The sequence below is a fragment of the Protopterus annectens genome, chromosome 2.part1 (genome assembly GCF_019279795.1).
Source record: "Protopterus annectens isolate FY-2018-M chromosome 2.part1, PAN1.0, whole genome shotgun sequence".
In the NCBI taxonomy this organism is placed as follows: domain Eukaryota; kingdom Metazoa; phylum Chordata; order Ceratodontiformes; family Protopteridae; genus Protopterus; species Protopterus annectens.
The window spans coordinates 1,398,571,003-1,398,597,206 of NC_056729.1; the positions used below are offsets into that span (position 1 = coordinate 1,398,571,003).

The 26,204-nt window shown below is 42.3% G+C and overlaps 1 protein-coding gene across 7 annotated transcripts in view; it reads right to left on the minus strand.

Annotated features, from left to right (window-relative positions):
* DNMT3A (DNA methyltransferase 3 alpha) overlaps positions 1 to 26,204 on the minus strand; it is a 5,166,949-nt gene that overhangs the window by 4,551,677 nt on the left and 589,068 nt on the right. The window lies entirely within an intron of this gene.

The following is a 26,204-nucleotide window of genomic DNA, read 5'->3' on the forward strand; positions in this document are numbered from 1 at the left end:
CTACCTTGGATGGGGGAATACTCTGCACACTTACTGCATAACTGCTTCTTGCCTTCCTTGGACACATCCCGAGCCACTACAATGGGGGCTGGGGTGCAATAAGTATGTCATAATTTGAAGGCTCTGACACTCCTACCTCTCAACTTCAGAGCAAGAAATCTGGACAAAGCCATACATAGAACTAGAAGTGGGACACAGGCCCAAAAATAAGGCCAATTTTAAATATTGCTCTTATTAACTTAATAGAACAGGTAGATCTTGCATTAGTACAAATTTTCTGAAGGGTATAAAATCTGAAACTCAAATGTCTGCCATTATTTTCTAACTTCAATCTTTAATGACTTGCCACTAATTTGCCAGAAACCACAATTTTATGAAAAACAGACCAAAATGTGATGCAAAATACCTGTCAAAAAGGGACACCTTTTAATATTAACAGTTAACTTGAAGCAGCTAACAAAATAAGAGCATCCACATGCACTTCTGAAATAAAGGTAATCTACAACTGATCATTACAGTTATAATTGTAAACCCTCCACATTTTCTTCCAAAATTGCCATTTTGGTGGAGGCATTATTAGAGGAGAGCAACATTTTGTGCCAGTATTGGGGACAATTGAGATGTTTGATATTCCTAATCTACAAAGTGATTTGCACGTACCTCTCAACCTCTTAATGCAGGAAATCTGAACAAGGCCAAATATATTGGGGAACATAGAAACACTACTAAAAATTGCTCTTGTATAAACTTAGACAGTCTTGCATTAGCATGCATTTTTCTGAAGGTTATGACATCTGAAACTCAATGTCTGTCATTTAATGGCTTCATTCCTAAATGATTTGCTAGAAAACCACAAATTTTGAGAAACAAACCAAAATAAGCAGCAAATATCTATTAATTCTGCAAAGATATGGACAACTGAGAGGTATAGTTCAACCGGGGCTGTCTGAGTTTGCTACCCCCTCACAAAATCATGGTCAAATGGAGCCTCCCCCCCCTGCAGCCATTCCAATGTCCCATTCCTTGGTTATTTTGCCCCATTTACCATAAACACTAATGTGCATACTGCTTTACTTCTGCGATGATTTAGGATTTCATTTGAAAGTTTTATTTTGCATTTTACAGCACAAACCCTAATACATATCTGTTAAAGCAATGCAGTCTCAATGAAAATAGACTAACATTAATACTTCTCTGCCCTTGAAACTCACATGCATTGAAACAGCATCGAAACCCACTTTCAGAGAAAATACATTTTGCCAATTGCAAATATTAAGTCTGGTCTGTCTTCAAAATCATAGGCCCCTCGAACATAACATACACATGCTCTTTGATACACCTTCCTGACTGTATTACATTATATTCCTTGTACAATACAGTTCAGTTGTTAAAGGGCATTTTAAATTTATTGTTTTGAAAATTTTTCCAGTAAACAAAAAAACAAAAAGCATCCACCAGACAAAATTGCCCAATTCAGAACATTTCCATCATAAAGTCTACTCAAGTCCACCAGTATCAGTAAAAAATATACACAATCTCTGTAGTAAAATCCACATTGAAGAAATTTGTAACTAATAGAGGTTGCTGCTAGCAAACACTTTATATGTCATTATTTAATCTACAAATAAAGTGCCAGTTACCCTTGAAGAATAAATTGCCTTTGTTGCATGCAGTAAAATGAAAAGCTAGTAATACCGCAATAGAGAATGGATAGCAAACTGTTAACAGGTTCATAGTTACTAGGTATCTTTGCCAAAAGGACTGCAGCATCCACCCCCTTTACAACACAATACAGCATCAGCAATGCATTTACCTACTGCGGGAGTAGAACCCACAGCCTTCAGCATCTAAAGCAAGTACACTATCTGTTGTGCTATTAATGTAAGCAGACTAAACATAATCAGCACTAAACTTTTGCTCCCCTGCAGCTCTCAGCTCCTTGTAAAATCTACTCGACACTCAGCTGTATCTCTGAACTTTGCAGCACAAGAAATCTGGAAAAAGCCAAATTTATTGGGGCAAAAGGCCAAACAACAGGGACACATTTTAAACATTGCTTGTATAATGTTTGAAAGTTGCTAGAATAAAATGCTGCATTACCACCATACATTTCATTGCCACGTCTTGAACCCAGGGGACCCCGTGCAAAAGTCAAAGCAACATACCACTACGCCAAATCAGCTGTTTTGTGAAAGAGAAAGACTGAAACTTTACCATTTAGTGAATTCAGTTCTCACCATAGCACAGCTGTCAACCTCTTAGCACAAAAGACCTGAACAAAGCCAATAATGGGTGACTACAACCACCAAACATTCAGTGAATTCAGTTCTCACCATAGCTCTCAACCTCTTAGCAAATAACACCCGGACAAAGCCAGTAATGAGAGAATATAGCCCCAAACATTTTCAGTGAAATCAGTTCTTACCATAGCTCTCAACATTAGCAAAAACCTGATGAAGCCAATAAATACCTGGATGAAGCCAATAAATACCTGAACAAAGTCAACACTGGGTGAATACAGCCCCCAAACATATTCAGTGAATTCAATTCTTACCATAACTCTCAACCCTAGCACAAAACCTGGATGAAGCCAATAATGGGGGGAATACAGTCCCAAACACAGGGATACATTTCAAATATCCATCTTGTACACTTAGAAAATTGCTAGAATAAAAGCTTGCTTTTGTTACCATACACTTTCTGAAGAAAAGAAGTCCAATATTGAAATGTGTCCATTTACATTTATTAACCAGGAAAGTCTGACTTTGAAAAAAAAAAAAGCTAATTTTTTTAGCAGAGGCCCAGGGAGAAACACTCCAGACAGCCAAGAATATCAGGCAACAAGGACACAAATGCAGAAACCACAGATTTTATGAGGAACAGAAAAGGTATGAGGGAAAATCCTACAATATTTTTACAAATGGTGGTGGGTAGGGAATTCAGGCTCTTGCCACTTGGGCCCAAGGTACAGGGTTCAAGCCTTATTCTCTACCCACCACCATGTACACCTGGGGCATTACACACACACCATCCTCCCCGCACACAAACACAAGCTCTCTACTACATAAAAGCAGGGGTGCAAGCCCCCTTGCACCCCCACCCCCCCCCCACTTAAATATTCTAACTCTGAGGTCGCACTACACACAACACCACCATACAAGTTACATGTTGCTCGCACACACACATCACAGCAACAAAACACACTAACACACACCACAGTCCCTACTCAATACCCTTAACACACACACACACACTTACCTGAATCCGTAACCACAGTGGAACCTCAGAAGCGCAAAATTCAAAACCTCCGGTATTCAAGGTTTTGCAATTCGCGCTTCTGAGCTTTTGCTCTTGTCAGAATTCCACTTTATGGGCTCGAAATACTGAATTTCAACATTTCAGTATTTCGAGCTTCTAAAGTGAATCCATATATATATATATATATATATATATATATATATATATATATATATATATATTAATATATATAAATATACACACACACACACACACACACATATATATATATATTTATATACGTATGTATAAAATTGGTCATAAATGTGTGTGCTTGTGTCTAATACATATAAAATTGGTCACAGGTGTGTGTGTGTGTGTGTGTGTGTGTGTGTGTGTAGCGTGGAAGAAAAAGAAGTTATGTTTTACCATAACGTTCCATCTGTGTTGTAGATCTTTGTTCATTCATTACAGATAGGACCTCAGTTCCGTCTTCGGAACTGATACGGCCGTTTCTCAGCTAGCGCAAGCCAAAAAATCTCAGCTAAGAACCTACCCACAATGCCCCTCTCCTAGTTACTCCAGATCGAGTTTGCCAGCCCTAGATAAAAGATGTAGTAATAGAAAAAATAGTAGGAGGCTCTGTCTGATCAAATACCCTAACCAGGAGTTCCTAAAGTCCACCAGGAGTCCAGGCAGGGGGAAGGAGGGCAGGAAGTAATGAAGGAACAAAGATCTATAACACAGATGGAACATTATGGTAAGACATTAACTTCTTTATTTGATGTTGTAAATCTTTGTTTATTCATTACTGATAGGACCGAGTCCCCAGCTACTTGAGTCCTGGGTGGCCCTAAGGAAGGATATTTCTGAGCACCATAGAACCAAAAGATGCTCGTCCCCTGGAGGCCAAATCCAATCTGTAATGAGATATACAGGTATGAGGTCTTGCCCAAGTGGCTGCTGCGCATATATCATCCATAGAGACTCTGGAATGAAAAGCTACAGAAGTAGCCATAGGTCTGGTAGAATGAGCCTTTATTCTGGAAGGTAAGGATAGCTTATTCTGTTGGTAGATACAGGTAATGACGTTTCTAAGCCAAGAGGATAAAGTCACTTTGGAAACAGGTTTACCCAATGTGGTTCCTGCAAAGGCCACAAACAATTGGTCTGTTTTCCTGAAAGATTTAGTCCTGTCCAAATAAAAAAGCTGGAGGTTTCTCTGCTTCTGGCTGGGAACCAATCACTATCAGTTCAGGGCACTGCCATTCTGTCTCTCAAAAGGTACTCCCCTGTATTAGAATGCCTTGGGAAGAAAATCGGCAGGTCAATAGATTGGTTAATGGAAGAACCAGAAATGACCTTGAGCAAGAAAGAAGGGTCAGTACGAAGGGACACCCTATCCGTGTGGAAGATCAAATAAGGACTCTTGACACTCAAGGCCTGCAGCTCAGATACTCTTCTCGCTGAGGTGAGTACTACTAGAAGTATGGCTTTCCATGACAAAAATTTCAAATCACATGAATCAAAGGGCTCAAAGGGAGAACCTGTGAGAGACTGAAGCACCAGAGTCAAGTCCCAGGGTTCTAAGGGAGGCTTGACCGGAGGTTTAACATGTAATACTCCCTTCAAAAAGGTCTTGCATAAGCAGTGTGACATAATTGAAGAATTATCAAGACCATTATGAAAATTGGCGATACCTGCTAAATGTACAGTGATCGCTGAAGCTGAGGCTCCTACATGTAAAAGAGTAGTCAGGTATTGTAGGATCTTTTGAATAGGCATAGAGAAAGGGTCTAAATTCTGGTCTTTAGCCCAAACAGAGAACCTAGTCCATTTACTAGAATAAACGTTTCTAGTGGAAGGTTTGTGTGAGGCCAGAAGAATTTCACGAACAGGAGACGGGATGTCAGGCAGCCTGGCAATCACTGAAAATGGAAGAACCAAGCTGTGAGCTTGAGACTGTGCAGGTTCGGATGAATCAGTCCCTGCGGATGAGATAACAGGTCCTGGGAATAATCCAGGATCCACGGGCTGTGAATCAGATGAGGCTACAGAAACAGAAACCAGACTTGACGTGGCTAGTAGGGAGCAATGAGGATCACTTTGCTTTTCAACGTCTGAGCTTTCTAGAGAAATTCTGGAATGAGGGGAAACGGGAGAAAGGCATACAGAAGACCCGGGGGGCCAATCGTGCGTTAGAGCATCCCTCAGTGGTTCCCCCGAGGGGGGATCCAGGCAAAATAGCTCCTGGCTTTGTAGTTTAGAGGGGGAAGCAAACAGGTCGTAGCAAGGCTTGCCCATATGTTGGATGATCCGGTCTGCTATTACAGGGTTGATGGACCACTCGTGACGTATCAGGATGTTCCTGCTCAGATTGTCCACAATAAGGCTGGAACTCCTGGGAATATGCATTGCTATAAGAAAGCGACTGGAAGCTATCGCCCAGTGCCAAATCCTCATGGCTTCTCGACACAGGGGATAAGATCTGGTTCCGCCTTGCTTGCTGATATACTAGATGAATGACATGTTGTCTGACTGAATTGCAATGGTGCCCGAGAGTGTAGTGATGCATGGAACGCTTGCAACGTTAAGACAACTGCCCTCAGTTCCAGAACATTTATGTGCAAGTTGGCCTAGATGGGGGGTTCAGGTGCCTTGGACAGTCTTTCCCTGGAAATGCCCCCCCCCACCCTAACAGTGAAGCGTCCGTGTTCACCATGGCCGTGGGTTGGAGAAGACAGAACGGTCAACACCAAAGATTAATTTGTGGCTTCATCCACCATAGCAATTCTTCTTGGAACAGTTTGTAAGGCATATCATGTGGTTGGGTGGGTGGGTTAACAACGACCATTGTACGGAAAGGAGCCACTGCAGGATTCTCATATGCAGCCTCACCAGTGTTACTAATGTAATGGCAGCTGCCATGGAGCCCAAGAGTTGCAGTACAAGACATGCTGGTGCATACGTGTGAGGAAGATGGTCTTGGATTTGGTGTTTTATTTTCAAAATCCCGTGAGGGAGGAGAGAAGCTTGACAGGATGTTGTGTCGAAGACCGCTCCAATAAATTCCAGTGTCTTGTTTGGGGACATCTGAGATTTGTCTTTGTTGATTGTAATCCCCAAGCAGAGAGCGAGACCTTGAGTGTAAGAGAGGCTGTGGACTAGGAGATTCCTGGTCGGAGGGGTAAGGAGCCAATCATCTAGATAGGGAAATACCTGGAATCCTTGTAGTCGAAGATGAGCTATCATAACTGCCATACATTTGGTGAACACTCGGGGAGCTGTTGAGAGACTGAATGGCAGTGCCCTGAACTGATAGTGATTGGTTCCCAGCCAGAAGCAGAGAAACCTCCAGGAGCAGTGATCCATCTTTATGTGGTAGTACACATCCTGGAGATCTATAGAGCACATCCAATTGTCCCTCCCTAGGAAGGGAAGAATGGACTGTACTGTGACCATCCGGAATTTCTGAGGTTTGATAAATTTGTTTAGTAGGCTGAGATCCAGGATTGGTCTCCAGTCCCCTGTCTTTTTTGGCACTAAAACGAACCTCGAGTAAAATCCTGTCTGGTCGGGTGGGACTGGTTGGATGATTCTTTTTCTTAGCAGCTTTTCTATTTCTAAGGCTGCTAATTCCCTCTGATTGGGTGGTACATCGGGGATTCATTTGATGGGTCTGGGAGTTAAATCGAATGGTATTTGGTAGCCTCTGGATATTATTCTGTGCACCCAAACATCGGTAGTAATAAGATGCCAGGCTGGTAGATGCAGAGAAAAACGACCCTCGACTGCTTCCAGAGGAAAGCAATCAGGCCACTGCTCAGGAGCGCTTGTAGGGTCTGTCAGAGAAAGAATCTCTGGCGCCCTGGTTATGTGGACCCCCTCTACCCCGAAAGGGGGCATCTTCCATATGAGTTGCCCCCTCTGCCCCAGAGGGATTGTTCACCACAAATGTCATGAAAGGATCCTTGGGATTTCTTGAACCACATCTTTCCTCCCTTCTGGTTCTTGGAGTAGGACCTCTGGGGGTTGAAAAAGTGTATGCCCACAGCAGACAAGGTCTTTCTGTCTTTCTCACTATGTGCAAGTGTGTCTCGTACCTTGGGTCCAAAAAGTGCAGATTCATCGACAGGTGCATTGACGAAGGAAGATTTAAAGGGGTCTGCAAAGTCACACAACCGCATCCAAGCATTACGTCTCATGACAACACCAGATGCGGCAGCTCGAGCTGCCCACTCGGTGGTTTGAGATATCCAACGCATCGAGCAGTTCGAGATGGATTCAAGGGTAGCTAGTTGCGAGACGACAGTGTCACGCACCTCATCAGGCAGTACCCCTACTAAAGAGGAAGACATTTCAGAAATTAGGTCTCTTTGGAGGTGAGAAAAGTGCGCCAGATAGTTCAGCGACTGAATGGCAAAGCTCGCTGAAGCACAGGTCCGCTTCCCTAGTCTGTCCATGGTCTGGGACTCCCTGTTTGGAGGATGGACAGTGGAACTATCTTCTGCCAGTTCCCTCTTGGTGGCCACCACCACAACCATAGAATCAACTGTCAACTGCTTGGACCAGTGGAGCTTGTCTTCAGGTGTAGATAAAATTTTGTCTGGCCTCCGGGGACAGGTTCTGCATTGTCCGCGGCCTTCCAGGCACGCTGCACAATTAGTTTAACAAGGCCATCTGCTGGTGGGGTCACCTAGGAAGTAGATGGCCAGGCACGGAAGGCCTGCAGGAACACCGATTCCTCAGAAGACGGGTTAGAGGACTTCCATTCCCTCCGCTGTTTGAGGATTTTCAGAATGTCTCCGAATGACACATCGTCTAGGGGAGAACATGGGGACCCTTCCCCCTCATCACAATCAGTGTCTTCTGTGATAGATTCCTCCGGGGAATTAAGGTGCTTCCTCTTGCACCATTTAGTCCGGGGTGGCTCTCCAGTGGGATCTTCTGAGGAGGACTCCGGAGAAGGGGTTCCCTTCAAAGGGGGTTCTTGTGACTCCTGTGCCCAGGGACCTGACATAGCGGGTTGGGAGAGGTGCATGCTAGGGGAGGTTTCCGATACTGATGTCACTGGTGCTGATGACTGTGAGCCTTCGGAATGAAGGACCCTTTCCATCACCTGTACAGCAGGCCCACTTGAGGTGGGATGAGAGTCCGGAATTGGGAAGGGCAACCTCGGAACCTGGGTCACACCCTGCCCCGAACAGCCCACCTCCAGTTGAGAGATTCCGTGAGAACTGGAAGCCATCGGAACCATGGACATAGATGGTGCCAGCAAGAAAATAGGCGCCAGACTAGGTACCAAGGTACGGACGGTCCAAGCACCACTAAGAGAAAGCATCGGCTCCATCAGAGCCGATACAGCAAGGGTGGTTGGTGCTGACAGGGGAAACACTGCTGTCGGAGCTGAGACAGTATGTCCCAAATCGGACATTGGTACCGAGATCAGGCTGGATGCTGGTGGAGGATAAACAGGGGAAGATATGGTAAAAGATTTCGAGCCAGGAGGGACGGAAGGTCTAGCTGGAATGGGCAATCCCCTAGCTGTCAGAAGCTGGTCCACAACCCACACTAGGTCTAGTTTAGAAAAACTCCTAGTGGATCTAAAGGAGGCTGCTGAAGAGTAATCAGGTCTTTCTAGAAAGGGGCTAAACCTCTGCCCCAAAAAAGGGTTGTAAGTTGGAGAATATCTTGTCCTTGGCAGGTATTCGAGTTTTGGAGCCGAAGGAGCCAATGAAACTGTCGGCATCATGGCCGGGGATGGTGCTGAGGCATGTACAGTCATCGGAGCCCATGGAGCCGAAGAAACTGTGGGCACCATGGTCGGGGATGGTACCGAGGCATGTACAGTCATCAGAGCCGATGTGGGAACCAAGGATGGCACCGAAGTCAGTGGCGCTGTGGTTGGAACTAAAATAGGAGTGAATATCACGGTCGGCACTGAGGGAGAGGACACAGTGCTTGGTGATGAAGAGGTCTGCGCTGAGGGCACCGGCGAAGCATGGACCCGACTCAGTTCTATAACTGACAGAGATGCAGGAACCAAGTGACTCAGTTTTTCCTTATGTTTTTTGGTCTTAGGAGGGGGTGAGACCTCCAACCCAGACAGAGACTCCAAGAAAGGTGTCATGAGTAAACATTTTAAAATAAGGTTTATTCTTATGTTCTCCTAGTGTCCGATTACTAAAACTAGCACAAATGTCACAGTCAGCTTTAATATGATCCACGTCCAAACTGTAGATGCAACGGACATGTGTATCTGAGTTAGGCACCTTACGTCCACACTTGTCACACTGTTTAAATACCAACTTAGCTTTGTCTGACATGGTAAGGTAACAATGCTATCCTACAGAAAAAATAAGAGAGAAAATACCAGTGATGTTATTTTAAAGAACACCACTAGTAAAAAGGGAAGGTCTGTCAAAGACAGGAGAGAGGGACAGTACGAACAAAGGTAAAAAATTAAATTACCAAGGAAAAGGGTAGGAAATAGGCTTAGGTTATAGGTGACAGTGAGAAAAGGCTAACTTGACTAAAAAATTAGTAATTTTGAAGAAAAACTGTCATAAAATTAACAATTGTCTACTTAGCTTGAGAGAGATGGCTAATACGTCTGACTAGGAATGCTGCAAACGAGATCTGGAGTAACTAGGAGAGGGGCATTGTTGGTAGGTTCTTAGCTGAGAGTTTTTGGCTTGCTCGAGCTGGGAAACGGCCGTATCGGTTCCGAGGACAGAACCGAAGTCCTATCTGTAATGAATTAACAAAGATTTACAACATCAGATTTACTGTTACAGGGCTACCCACCCTGTGGTGCAAACCTTGGCTCTAGATGATTGTCACTGTTAAAGTGGCACCCCAACCCCATGTGCAAAAATGGGAAAAAGGGTTTGTGGATGGATGCATATATATATATATATATATATATATATATATATATATGTATATGTATATATATATATATATATATATATGTATACACACACACACACACACACACACACACACATATACTATATATACAGATTCACTATACAATCTCGAAATACTGAAATGTCGAATTTCAGTATTTCGAGACTGCATAGTCGAAAACCCATATACACGAAAATCCAAAATCACGAATACCACAACCATGACCATTCACATACAAACACAAACCAGGACATAATCACACACGCACACACATACACCTACCTAACTAAACAAACATAACAACACACACAAACACACCTAACCTACCTATAAGCAGGGGGGCTTGCCCCCCCACATCCCCCTACTTATATTCTAACTCCGAGGTCGCACTAAACACAAACAAAACACCACCGCACACACACACTAAAATCCCCACCCAATATCCTGAAACACACAACACTTACCTGAAACCCCAGATAAATCCACAAACTGCACCACACATCACGAACGCGACACCACGATACTGGCAGATTTGATATTTGCGGATTCGGCATAATGTAGTTTCGGGTAACTGCACTTTCCACTCTTCAGTCTCGACGTACTGAATTTCGCCATTTCAGTACGTCGAGATTGTCTAGTGTATATATATATATATATATATATATATATATATATATATATATATATATATATACACACACACACATATAAATATATACATATATATATATATATATATATATATATATATATATATATATATACAGCTTCCAATAACACCAGTGCCTGGACTGTACCAAAGGTTGTTGTTGTTGTGTCTTTCGGCTTTTCCCTGTGAGGGGTCGCCAAAGCAGAACTCCGGTCCGCTAATGATTGGCAGTAGATTTTTTTTACGTGCCAAGTTGCAGGCCCTGACGCACAACCTTCAACGAAGGTACGCCCATTCACGCATGTCTCCACACAGAAGACGCTCTAGCTGAGAATCGAACAGGACAACGTCTTACTGTGAGGCGACAACGCTACTGCAGCACCACCACCGCAGTACTGGACTGTACCAAAGGTACATAGTCAAAAAAAAATATAAACAATATAAACTCCACACTACAAATAAAGACCAGCACTCCACAAACAAGAGATAAATTCAAGTGAAGGTTTATTAGGAGCAGTCTACTGGAACAAAATGTGCAAGCTAAAGCAAACCAGTTTTACACACTGGCATCTGTAGTACTAATAACGTTGACAGGCTAAACCAAACAGTGAGGTTAAATACACACACATTTAAAAAGACAGTACCACTTACAAACAAGTATATTGCTCTGTAATGAGCCACACTTTTAAATATATTGCATTTTAATTTTGTCCATTACACTCAAAGCACTTATAGGTTCATAGGTTCATACTAGGCTATCTGCCCTAACTTTCATCATTCATTTACGTCATAAATATATTTAACAAGTTAACTTTAGAAAATATTCCTTAAACACTGGTTTGTACACAGCCTCAAGATTAACTATCCACAATTTTTCTTTTTTATCCAAAATAGAATGTTTTGACTGAATGGACAGTTTCTCACCAACAACAGCATCAATACCCAAAAGTATAAAATGTGTACATTTACGTACTAATTGATGTTTAAACAAAGCAGTTCTTTCTCTCTTACATTTCATATCACTAAAATGAACAGCAATTCTTTGTTTCCATGGTCTAGATGTTTGTCTGATGTAGAAAAACCCATACTGGCAAACTACTATGTAAATCACTCACTCAGTATTACATGTAATTAAGTATCTTACATAGGTAGGTACTAGGCTATTGGCCCTAGGGCCTGTATAAGCCTAGTCACATAGGTACCCTGGCTTTTGCTACCCAGGAAAATGATTTTCCTGTGCCCCTGTCAAGCAGAGCCACAGAAGTGATCCCTGGGGTGAATTTCCTATCTCCCATCCAATCATACAGAAAATACTTTTGCTGTATTAACAGATGTAAATGATTTTGTTTGAGAAACAACCTTGCAATAAACACAGTTACCACAATATGTGCTCCACAAACAGCATTTCTAACATCTTTCTGTTTAGTAACTTTACTTCTTTGATACCAGGACAAACATTCACCTATACTTTTCCTGACTAAAACTAGTGTGACACACTTCACTGAGTTCTTATATTTGTATGTTCCTTTGGCTGTAGGCAATCTTGTCTAGAAGTGTTCAAAGCTAAAGTACATGCCTACCATCCTTTGGTACTTTTCCGTTAACAGGGCAACAGGCAAAATGTAACTTCTCTCTCAACTCATCACTGTTAATTCTTTTCTACTTGCGATGAACTCTGCATAAAATAATTCAACTCAGCAAGAAAAGTCTTGAAGGTAAAAACAAGGACATCTATTCTTATAAGCTACATGGGTCATTTATACAAGATATGAAAAACTACAAACTGAATGGAAAATTGCTCTCACTAACTTGAATATGTGCATTTGTTTTTTCTCTCCACTTTTTTCAGCACTCCGAAAATACAGACTTTACGACAACACAGATTAATGAAATCTAAGACACATATTAAACACAATTCCAACCGGGCCTACAATCCAGAAGAAATTTCAACCCATGACACAGTTTCATTAGCTGAGGGAATCATTTATTGTGTTTGGTGGAGGCTTATGTGAATGTCTGTAAGGAGCAGCATTTCTCTGTTTTATCTTTCAGGCTGAAGGCATGTCTTAAGTGACTGACACTGCATATTTGCTGTTTGGATTGGTTGTCACAGTAAACCTGTGTGATTGCCGTTATTTAATTTTCCCAATAAGAGACCAGTACAAGAACAAGAAATACATTTGTGTGCTGATGGCTGAGGATCGTCCTCCACTGGGAGGGATAGGAACAAATATCTCAAATTTTGCATGTGTGTGTCTGCACTGTGGAAAGGTGTGTGCGTTTTTCATTGGTGGTGGCTATGCATATGGAAGAAAAGACAAGAAAATAGGTAGAAATTACATGAATTGAACAGGCATTATCAGCATCTTAGAAGATTACAAGAACAGAATAATAAGCCGTGGAGACTTATGAGCAAAGTCACATTTTGCCTGTTGCCCCATTATCAGAAAAGTGCCCATCCTTTTTATTATAACCCCTACTTAAAAATCTATTTTCCAAATCTAAAGCTTCAGATTCAAAATCATTCAAAGAACTTCAGATCCGTCGAATTCTCATAAATCACTAAGATGAACAGCAATTCTTTGTTTCCATGTGTAGATATTTGTCCGATATAGAAAGCCCCACATTGGCAAAATGTCATATAAATCACCCACTCAGTAATACATGTAATTAAATATCTTACAGAAAATACTTTTTCCTGTATTAACATATGTAAATGATTGTGTTCGAGAAACAACCTTGCAAGAAACAAAAGTTTCCACAATATGTGCTCCACAAACAGCATTTCTAACATCTTTCTGTTTAGTAACTTTACTTCTTTTATACCAGGAAAAACATTTACCTATATTTTTCCTGACTAAAACCAAAGTGACACACTTCATCCAAACACTGACTGTAAAACACATCCATTTTTAGAAGGTGCCAATTGACTGAGTTGTATTTGTATGTTTCTTTGGCTGCAGGCAATCTTGTGTAGAAGTGTTCAAAGCTAAAGTATGTGCCTGTGTAACATCTTTTTTATTATAACCCCTATTTAAAAATCTTATAATCATGTAATTAAATATCTTGCAGAAAATAATTTTGATGTATTAGCAGATGTAAATGATTTTGTTTGAGAAACAACCTTGCAATAAACAAAACTGCCACAATATGTGTTTTTGGAATGTTTTAACCATAAGGTGTGGATGACAACTTGTAGCCTGCAGTAGTGAATTTTTCGTAAAAGATTTCCTGTATAAGCTACTAGACAAAGTACCATCTATTAATTTTGTGATCCAAGAAATCCACATTAAATAAATCTGACTTACCTAGGAACAGAGACCAAAAGGGTTAAGATTTAAATAATCCACAAAATCCTTCAGCTGTTGTAAAGAATCTCTCCAAATACAGCAACAGTCATCCAAGTATCTTTGCCACATTTCTACATATAATTCAAGTGGCCTTTTATCACTATATATCAAACTTTCTTCTAAAAAAACCTATAAATAAGTCAGCATATATGGGTGTGAACACAGTACCCATCGCTGTACCCTTGATTTGTAAATAATATTAATCTTTGTACCTGAAGATATTGTGTTCTAAAATTAAACCCAGCAACCTTAACGAAAAATCATTATGTTGGTCAGAATATAAATCGGAACTGTTCAACCAATATTTAACAGCCTTCACCCCCCCCCCCATCATGTAGGATGCGTGTGCATAAAGACTGTACATCTAGTGTATATATAAAAAAAAATACTGGCAACCTATACATTATCTATAAGTTTCAAAAATTTGGTTGTACCTCTCAACCGTGCTCTAACATGTAACAATGGCTTTAGTTGTCCTTCAAAATACACATATAAGGGCTCCGTTAAAGAACCCTGCCTTGATACAATAGACCTCTAGGCCACCCTGGTAGATTTTAATGGATATGTGCATCTTAGGCAAGATGCAAAATAAATCTGGGGTTTTGGATTATCTGCCATCAGTTGTTGTAATAAACAATCAGAAATAAGCCCCTTTCTTTTAGTCTAAAATAGAAAACCATCAATTTACATTTTAAAATCAATCACTGGGTCAAAAGGTAATTTACAATATGAAATCCTACCATTTAGTTGTCTCATTACTTCCGTCTCGTATTTTGCTGTATCCCATGCAACTACTGCCCCATCTTTATCCGCTTAGCAATCACCGTATGCTCATTTTTAGCAAGATTATCAAGTGCTATTTTTTATTATCCAAATTATAACTATAATTTTTAAAAATTACATTTTGATTTTTATGTAACTCACAACATACAATTTGCTCAAATATCTTTATAGCTGGAGGGTATGCTGGTTGAAAAGTAGATTTTTAAGCTTAAAAACACATTCAGTTGCATTTGTTTCATTTTGCTTTTGGCTATAAAAATATTTCAGATTTAGTAATTGACAAAAACGTTTAACATCACCCACAGCAGAATACTGCGAAACAAAAAATGAAGGGACATAACCCAAACCTTTATTTAATAGTCCAATTTCACTATCAGACAGACTTCACGTGGATAAACCAACTACCAAATAAATCATCATTAGTCCCAACTATATCATTGATATAAAGATTCCTTCAATTTGTTCGCCTATGTTTTTTCCCTGCTCTTCTAAACAAATTATTATTCAAAGGTGAACTCAAATCTATACCCTCACATGCATCTCTTTCGGTATCTGTATTTGAAGCATTAGAAGAAATATCTCTGAACCACTAGATTCTGTTGTACTCACATTCGAAGAGTTCTTTAATACAGAACAGCCTCTTTTTTTGCTTAGGTTTAACATTATTTTTCTCCCCTTCTGCAAACCAAACAGCTTGTTTAGTAGTTTTCCATATATACATATAATGGTTTTCAAAGTCTTTCATATCACAATCGTACTTTTTTACTCTATGTTTCTTCAGTCACTTTCAAAATCACTAACATCTTTTAAAACCTGCCATTGTAACCATTTTGCTCCGTGAATGATTGTACAGTCTCTACTTATCTTCTCCCCACACTTCTTTATGGTGCCCCTATCCTCACTAAACTATAGGCTTCACAAAAAAATTAAAACTTGAACAATGCTATAACAAAGTTATTAAATTTGCAGTAAATATCCCTTTCAAAACCCACCATTGTACAGCACTAAAAAAGCCTAAATTGGTAAAATAACTCATCAACTAACATATACACATCTTTTTACTATCTATAAAATTATCCAGCATCCATCTGCCCGTCCATCACCAAAAAACATTTTGCACAATTATGTTCCCAGTCTGTCACTGCACTGCGATCAGTGACCAAAAACTCCTGCCTGTCTACAAACCTATCAAATATGCTGGGCACTGTCTGTACCTGTACAATGTTGCTAAGGCCTGGAACTCCTTATATGTATTCATCAGATAAATACCCTCCTTTCCATCTTTCAAAACTGCTCTGAAAGACTTCCTAGCTAAATTCTGGCTCCGTTCTTGCTCAAAACTAGGATGAACTATCCTTAAATGTGAACAAGTACCTTTTCATTCCTTATACCTCCTTACTCTCCCTTCTTCACTTACTTCTATCAAATTCTCTTCCCCGACTTTCTATCTAAATTTACCATAAACCTGTTCTTTCCTCACTTCATATTACAACTCCGGTTTGTATTAGACTAACTTACCTTTAATTTCTTTACAAACTATCTAAAATTTCTCTAAATATTACGTGGTTGTCATATAACTTGTATCAGTTCTTAACCTATGTTTTCAGATTATGTCTAATTTGTTATAGTTATTGGAACTTCAGATGTTTTGTTTTATATTTGAAGATTGTAAAATTATTGTTCTTAAAATGTTTTGTAATAATTTGGAGCTTTTCTCCCCGGGCCTCTGTTGAAAATGTGCTTCTGCCTATTTGGACTTTCCCAGTAATCAAATGTCAATAAAAAATAAGGAAAAACAATAGACCATACAGAAAACTGGTACTTGTCAGCAACAAAACTGCTGGCTGAGAATCCTTAAACATCATGAAAAAAGAACCATGCACTGCAGACAAGCTCAGTTGAGACTTGAGAGGAATCAAGCAATTGCAACTTCTTTAGAAATCAAAACTTCTTTACTGAAAAAAACAATAGATGTGCTAGTTCACTATTAAAAGAGTTTCATCAGAGCTAAATCCAGATTAAATGGCATGCAGTATTTATCTGCTTTAACACATAGATCATTGTTAATTAACTTGAGCTGGGGTCACAAATGTATGTCATAGGATGTTCAACCAAACTACAATAGGAGGAGTCTCATTTTTCATATCTATTCTTCAAATCTACTCCTATTGGTAGCTAACTGGTTATAGGTTATGTGCTGTATTCCCATCCTATGTGGCTAGTGCCTAATTTATACAAACACTTTATAAAAATCTTGTCCCTGGTAATGTATAACTATTAGCAGCACATTGCTGTATCTGTGATGTGACAAGTAGATGCTATTTGCCATGTTTAGGTGAGGCAACAAATACTAAAAAAAAGAAGTTATGTCTTACCATAACATTCCATCTGTGTTGTAGATCTTTATTCATTCATTACTGGTAGGACTTCTGTTCCATTCTCGGAACTGACATGGCCGTTTTCAAGCTCGCGCCAATCAAAAACTCTCAGCTAAGACCTACCCATAATGCCACTCTCATAGCCTCATCAGATCAAGTTTGCTGCCCCTATATTACAGAGATAGTATACCCAAGTAAAACACCAAGGGACACACCACGAGAAGTGAGGAAATCTTCTTTTATTCAGAACAGCACATAAAACAGGAAAAGATAAGCTTTACGTGCTATGTGCACGCTTCTTCAGATCTCATTAAACAACAAATACAACCTTACTTAAATAATAAGCAACAACCAATAAAAATACACTTCAATTTGAAGAACCTGATTCAATTTCAATATTATTCGCTAATTGATGAATTAGACATGACTGAAATTGAATCAGGTTCTTCAAATTGAAGTGTATTTTTATTGGTTGTTGCTTATTATTTAAGTAAGGTTGTATTTGTTTAATGAGATCTGAAGAAGCGTGCACATAGCACGCGAAAGCGCTTATCTTTTCCTGTTTTATGTGCTGTTCTGAATAAAAGAAGATTTCCTCACTTCTCGTGGTGTGTCCCTTGGTGTTTTACTTGGATATACTTTCAATGAGATAATATTATTCGCTAATTGATGAATTAGACATGACTTAAATTGAATCAGGTTCTTCAAATTGAAGTGTATTTTTATTGGTTGTTGCTTATTATTTAAGTAAGGTTGTATTTGTTGTTTAATGAGATCTGAAGAAGCGTGCACATAGCACGCGAAAGCGCTTATCTTTTCCTGTTTTATGTGCTGTTCTGAATAAAAGAAGATTTCCTCACTTCTCGTGGTGTGTCCCTTGGTGTTTTACTTGGATATACTTTGCTGCTTTATTTTGCCTGAGGACACTTTGGAAAACGGTGGTATTACTAAATATTACAGAGATAGTACGAGAGACAGTAGGAGGCTCTGTCTGAGCAAATAACTTAACCAGGAGTCCAGGCAGGGGGAAGGAGGGCAGGAAGTAATGAATGAAGATCTACAACACAGATGAAGCATTATGGTAAGACATAACATCTTTATCTAATGTTGTAAATCTTTATTCATTCCTTACTAATAGGACCGAGTCCCAGCTACTAGAGTCCTGGGTGGCCCTAAGGAAGGATATTCCTGAGCACCACAAAATCAAAAGATGCTCGTCCCCTGGAGGCCAAATCCAATTTGTAATGAGTGACAAAGGTATAAGGTCTTGCCTAAGTGGCTGCTGCGCAGATATCATCCATAGAGGCTCTGGAATGAAAAGCCACAAAAGTAGCCATCGATCTAGTAGAATGAGCCTTTACTCTGGAAGGTACGGATAGTTTATTCTGATGGTAGATGAAGGTAATGATGTTTCCAAGCCAGGAGGATAGAGTCACATTGGAGACAGGTTTACCGAATATGGGTCCCGCAAAGGCCACAAACAATTGATCCATTTTCCTGAAAAGTTTAGTCCTGTCCAAATAAAAATGAAACTGCCTATGAACATCAAGGGTGTACAAAAGATACTCCCCTCTGTTTGAATGCCGAGGGAAGAAAACTGGCAGGTCAATAGATTGGTTAATTGAAAATCCAGAAATGCTCTTGGGCAAGAAGGAAGGGTCAGTACGAAGGGACAATCTATCCCTGTGGAAGCTTAAATAAGGTCTCTTGACACTCAAGGCCTGCAACTCAGATACTCTTCTCGCTGAGGTAAGTGCTACTAGAAGTAGAATCTTCCATGATAAAAATTTTATATCACATGAATCAGAAGGTTCGAAAGGAGGGCTTGTTAATGACTGAAGTACCAAAGTCAAATCCCAGGGTTCCACAGGGGGCTTGACAGGAGGTTTAACGTGTAATACTCCTTTCAAAAAGGTTTTGCACAGACAGTGTGACATAACAGAAGAATTATCAAATCCATTATGAAAATTTGCGATAGCTGCTAAATGCACAGCAACTGTTAATGCTGAGGCTCCTGCATGTAGAAGAGTAGTCAGATACTGTAGGATCTTCTCAATAGGCATAGAGAAAGGGTCTATGTCCTGATCTTTGGCCTAAGTAGAGAACCTAGCCCATTTACTAAAATATATTTTTCTGGTGGAAGGTTTATGTGAAGGCAGAAGAATCTCACGGACGGGAGATGAAATATCAGGCAGCCTGGCAATCATTGGAAGTGGAGGAACCAAGCTGTGAGCTTGAGGCTGTGGAGATTGGGGTGAATCAGTCCCTGAGGGTGAGATAGCAGACCTTGAGATTGATCCAGGATCCAAGGGCTGTGAATCAAATGAGGCCATAGGAAAGGAAACTAGACTTGATGGGGCCAATAAGGGGCAATGAGGATCACTTTGCTTCCCAACCTTTGAGCTTTCTGGAGGAATTTTGGGATGAGGGGAAATGGGGGAAAGGCATACAGTAGACCTGGGGCCCAATCGTGTGTTAGAGCGTCCCTCGATGGGGGATCAGGGCAAAGTAGCTTCTGCATTTGTTTAGAGGGGAAGCAAACAGATTGCAGCAAGGCCTGCCCCAGCGGTGGAAGATTCGATCCGCTATTACAGGACTGAGGGACCACTCGTGAGGCATCAGGATGTTCCTGCTCAGACTGTCCGCAATAAGGTTGGAACTCCCGGGAATATGCGTTGCTATAAGAAAGCGGTTGGAAGCTATCGCACAGTGCCAAATCCTCATGGTTTCTTGACACAGAGGGTAAGACCTGGTTCTGCCTTGTTTGTTTATATACCAGATGACTGACATGTTGTCCGATTGAACTGCAATGGTCCCGGAAGGGAGGGATGCATGGAACACTGCCCTCAATTCCAGGACATTTATGTGCAAATTGGCCTCCATGGAGGACAAGGTGCCTTGAACCGTCTTTCCCTGGAAAAGCCCCCCCTAACAGGGACGCGTCCATGGTCACCATGGCCCTGGGCTGGGGGAGACAGAACAGTCGACACCAAAGATTTGATTCTGGCTTCATCCACCATAGCATTTCTTTCTTGCAAAGGTTTGTAAGGCATATCATGTAGTCGAGTGGATGGGTTAAGATCGACCATTGTGGCAAAAAGGAGCCACTGTAATATTCTCATGTGCAACCTCGCCAGTGGTACTAGGGTAATGGCAACTGCCATACAGCCTACAAGTTGCAGTACAAGGCGTGCTGGTACAAAGGTCTGTGGAAGGAGGGCTGGGATCTGGTGTCTTATTTTCAAAAGCCTGTGAGGAGGAAGGGAAGCTTGACAGGATGTTGTGTCAAAGATGGCTCCAATAAATTCCAGTGTTTTTGTTGGGGACATTTGAGATTTGTCCTTGTTGATCGTAATCCCCAAGCAGAGAGAGAGGCCTTGTGTGTAAGAGAGGCTACAGATTAGAAAATTCCTGGTCAAGGCGGTAAGGAGCCAATCGTCTGGATATGGAAATACCTGGAATCCTTGTAGTCGAAGATGAGCTACTACTACTGCCATACATTTGGTGAACACTCGGGGGGCTGTCAAGAGACCAAATGGCAGTACCCTGAACTGGTAGTGATTGGCTTCCAGCCAGAAGTGGAGAAATTTCTGAGAGCGCTGATCCATCTTTATGCAGTAATATGCGTCCTGGAGATCTATAAAGCACATCCAGTTGTCCTTCCCTAGAAAAGGGAGAATGGACTGTAACGTGACCATCCGGAATTTTTGAGGTTTCACAAATTTGTTCAATAGGCTGAGATCCAGGATTGCTCTCCAGTCCCGTCTCTTTTGGCACTAAAAAGAACCTTGAGTAAAACCTGGATCCTCTCTGGTCTGGTGGGACTGGTTGGATGACTCTTTTTCTTAGCAGCTTTTCTATTTCTAAGGCTGCTACCTCCCTCTGATTGGGTGGCACATCGGGGATTAATTTGACGGGTCTGGGAGTTAAATCGAATGGGATATGGTAGCCTCTGGATATTATTCTCTGCACCCAAACATTGGTGGTAATAAGTTGCCAGGCTGGTAGGTGCAGAGAAAAACGAACTCCGACTGCTTCCAGAGGAAAGCAATCGAGCCACTGCTCAGCAGCGCTGGTAGGGTAGGCCGGAGAAGGAATCTCTAGTGCCCTGGTTATGCGGACCCCCTCTGCCCCGAAAAGGACATCTTCCAAATGAGTTGCCCCCTCTGCCCCCCGGGGGGGGGGGGTTGCTCACCACGAGTGTCACAAAAAGATCCATGGGACTTTTTGAACCACAATTTACCTCCCCTCTGGTTCCTGGAATAGGACCTCTGGGGGGGGTGGAAAAACGTATGCCCACAGCAGACAAGGTCTTTCTGTATTTCTCACTTCATGCCAGTGTGTCTCGGAGCAAAAAGTGCAGATTCATCGACAGGCGCATTGACAAAGGAAGATTTAAAGGGGTCTGTGAAATCACACAAATGCATCCAAGCATGACGTCTCATGACAATGCCTGATGTAGCAGCTCGAGCTGCCCCCTCGGTGGTGTGAGATATCAAATGCATCGAGAAGTTTGAGAGAGATTCTAGGGTAGCTAGCAGCGAGGCGACATGTCACACAGCTCATCAGGCAGTACCCCCACCAAAGAGGTAGATATTTCAGAAATTAGGTCTCTTTGGAGGCGAATGAAGTGTACCAGATAGTTCAGCGACCGAATCGCAAAGGTCGCTGAAGACAGGTCCGCTTCCCCAGTCTGTCCATGGCCTAAGACTCCCTGTTCTGAGGATGGACAGTGGAACTATCTTCGGCCAGTTCCCTCTTGGTGGACGCTGCCACGACCATGGAATCAACCGTCAACTGTTTGGACCAGTTGGGCTGGTCTTCGGGAGGTGGGTAAAAGTTTGTCCAGCCTCCAGGGGACAGGTTCTACATTGTCCGGGGCCTTCCAGGCATGCTACACAATCAGCTTTACAAGCTCATCTGCAGGTGGGGCCACCCAGGAAGTAGATCGCCGAGCACGAAAGGCCTAAAAAGAACACTGATTCCTCTGAAGAAGGGTTAGAGGACTTCCAGTCTCCCCTCTGCTTGAGAATTTTGAGAATGTCTCCAAATGAGACGTCTTTTGGGGGAGACCGTGGGGACCCTTCTCCTTCATCACAATCAGTGTCCTCAGTGATAGATTCTTCAGGGGAATCAAGGTGCTTCCTCTTGCACTGTTTCTCGCGGGGTGGCTCCCCAGTGGGATCTTCTGAGGAGGACTCCGGAGAAAAGGTTCCCTTCAGGGGGAGGTCTTGTGGCTCCCGTGCCCGGGATCCTAAAGTAGGGGGTTGGGACAGCTGCATGCTAGAGAGGAGTTCTGGTGTCTATGCTATTGGTGCTGACTGTGAGCCTGTGGAGACAAGAACCCTCTCCATCACCTGGGAAACAGGCCTGCCCGAGGAGGGATGGGAGCATGGAACCAAGAAGGACAACCTCAGAACTAGGGTCACACCAAGCCCTGAGGAGCCCGCCTCCAGGTGAGGAGCTGCAAGAGAACCGGAAGTTCTCGAATCTTGAATATCAAATGCATTGAGAAGTTCAAGATAGATTCTAGGGTAGCTAGCTGCGAGGCGACAGTGTCACACACCTCATTAGGCAGTACCCCTGCCAAAGAGGTAGATATTTCAGCAATTAGGTCTCTTTGGAGGTGAATAAAGTGTGCCAGATAGTTCAGCGACCGAATGGCAAAGGTCACTGAAGCACAGGTCCACTTCCCCAGTCTGTCCATGGCCCGAGACTCCCTGTTCAGAGGATGGACAGTGGAACTATCTTCTGCCAGTTCCCTCTTGGTGGCCGCTGCCACGACCATGGAATCAACCGTCAACTGCTTGGACCAGTTGGACTGGTCTTCGGGGGGGGTGGATAAAATTTTGCCCAGCCTCCAGAGGAGAGGTTCTACATTGTCTGGAGCCTTCCAGGCATGCTGCACAATCAGCTTTACAAGCTCATCTGCAGGTGGGATCACCCAGGAAGTGGATCGCCGGGCATGGAAGGCCTGCAAGAACACCGATTCCTCTAAAGGGTTAGAGAACTTCCAGTCTCCCCTCTGCTTTAGAATTTTGAGAATGTCTCTAAATGAGACATCTTCTGGGGGAGACCGTGGGGACCCTTCTCCTTCATCGCAAATGGTGTCCTCGGTGATAGATTCCTCAAAGGAATCAAGGTGCTTCCTCTTGCATCATTTCTTCCAGGGTGGCTCCCCAGTGGGATCTTCTGAGGAGGACTCCGGAGAAAAAGTTCCCTTCAGGAGGAGATCTTGTGGCTCCCATGCCCGGGATCTTACATTAGGGGGTTGGGACAGCTGCATGTTGGAGGGGGGTTCAGGTGTCGATGCCACTGGTGCTGACTGCGAGCCTGTGGAGGCAAGGACCCTCTCCATCACCTGGAAAGCAGGCCTGCCCGAGGAGGGATGGGAGCCCAGAACCAAGAACAAACACCTCGGAACTGGGGTCACACCCCGCCCTGAGGAGCCCGCCTCCAGATGAGGAGCTTCGAGAGGACTGGAAGTTCTCGAAGCCGTGGACATAGACAGTGCCAGCGAAAAAATAGGAGCCACACTAGATACCACGGTGCCAACAGCCCAAACACTGCTCTGAGAGTGCACCGGCTCCAATGGAGTCGATGCAGCAAGGGAGGTCGGTGCCAACAGGGGAAACTCCGCAGTTGGAGCCGAGACAGGGTGGTCATCAGTACCGGGATCTCCGGAGCCTGGGAAGAGGCCAGAGGAGGATAAACTGGTGAGTATGCTGTGAAGGGTTCCGTGCCAAAGGGAACAGAAGGTCTAGCTGGAATGGGCAATCCCCTAGCTGCCAGAAGCTGGTCCACAACCCACACTACATCCTGTTCAGAAAGGCTTCTGGTGGATCTACAGGAGGCTGCTGAAGGAGAGTCAGGTATTTCAAGAAAGGGGCTAAACTGATGCCCTGAAAAAGGGTCGTAAGTTGGAGAATATCTGGTTCTTGGAAGATGTTCAACCTTGGGAACTGAGGTCATAGTCTGTGGAGCCAAATAAGCTATCAGCACCGTGGCCAGGGATGGTGCCGAAGTGGGTATGGTCATCAAAGCTAGTGTTAGGACCAAGGATGGCACTGAAGACGATGATGCCGAAGCTGGAACCGTAATAGGAGTCAACATAAGAGATGGCACCAAGGGAGAAGACACAGAGCCTGGTGCCGAAGATGTCTGCACTGAGGGCGCCAGAGAAGCTCAGTGCCGACTCAGTTCCGTAACGGTTAGGGATGCAGGAACCAAGTGACTCCGTTTCTCTTGTGTTTCTTGGTTTTAGGAGGTGGTGAGACCTCTGACCCAGAGAGAGCCTCCGAAAAAGGCGTTTTGACTAAATCTTTCAAGATTAGGTTGCTTTTGCGCTCTGCTAGAGTGTGATTACTAAAACTAGAGCAGACGTCACATGAAGCATTTATATGGTCCATACCCAAACAATAAACGCACCGAACGTGACCGTCTGAGTTGGGCATTTTTCTCCCACACTTATCGCACAGTTTAAACCCCAATTTAGCTTTTCAGACATAGTGTACTGACAAAAATCTACCAGAAAGGAAACAAGTGAAAGAGAAAGTTTCTTTTTGAGAGATGTAAAAAGGGAAAGAAAAGAGTACCAACGATGGTATCTAGAAATACAAGTGGTAAAAGGAGGGCCTACCAAAAGCAGGAGAAAGGGACAGTACCAACGATGATATAAAGGTAACTACCAAAAGTAGAGAGTAGAAAGTAGAAGCAGTTTACAGGCGAGAGAAGAAATTAGCGAGACTGACTAAAAAGTGCAAAGTTCTGAGAGAAACTACACAAAAATACAGAAATTTTTCACTTAGCTTTGAGAGAGAAGGCTGGGCACGTCTGACGAGGAACGCGACAAATGAGATTTGAAGAGACTATGAGAAGGGCATTATGGGTAGGTCTTAGCTGAGAATGTTTGGCTGGCACAAGCTTGGAAACGGCCGTGTCGGTTCAGAGGACGGAACCGAAGTCCTATCAGTAAGGAATGAATAAAGATTGACATCAGATCTAAATTTTTAGTAATAAGAAGAATAAAGCAAATACTCGCACACCAACACTAAAAGCTAATCAATTTGCAAAGTATGGGAGAACTGTGGAGCTGATGCAGCTTTTCAAGTGCTTTTATCAAAAATTCTTCCAGACACACCCAACTAGGAAAATGTCAGTATGTACATGGCACCATCTACTACTGTAAGCATAACACAACTGCTTCTACATTTTAATGGTACAGTTTTAATCAATATCAACACCAATTTGTTCAACCACTTTATGCAAGTTCCATTTCTTAAGAAAAAAACTTACCCTCCAAAACAACTCTTCTGGCATAACCAAATATTACAGTAACAATGTAAAAAATAAACAGTCGTGTCGCCATCACAGACAATAAAGCAATCGTGTAATGTTACCACGGTCCAGCGCGTCACTTGGATCAACACGCTGTTCGTGCGTATAAATTTTACAGCAATCTCTAAATTAAATTTCCCCATCATTAAGACTGTAAAACTGACTGGAAAAGGAAAATGTTCAGTTAATACAATTCGCCTTAAATGTTTTTGCAACTTCGAGCCTTGACAGTCTGCCAAAATACCTGTTTAACACTCACGTTAAAAAGACAAGATTATGTACGGCAAAACAACTGCCAAAAGAGAAACACTCTTCAAGCGGGCTTTTACAATTATGTCTGAATTCAAATCTTCGTTCAATTTATGTTTTAATCAAGCAAGTCACACAAAAAAACGAAATAGGAACTACACACAAGCAATAATATACTAACATTTGCCTGGACTTCGGCTTCCGAGCAAAACTTAAATAAATGAATAAAACTGGCACCTGGCAATAGCAAAATAAGGTGAACTGTATTAGCCAGCCCACCCTTATTTTGTATTACCTGGCTCCCTCAAC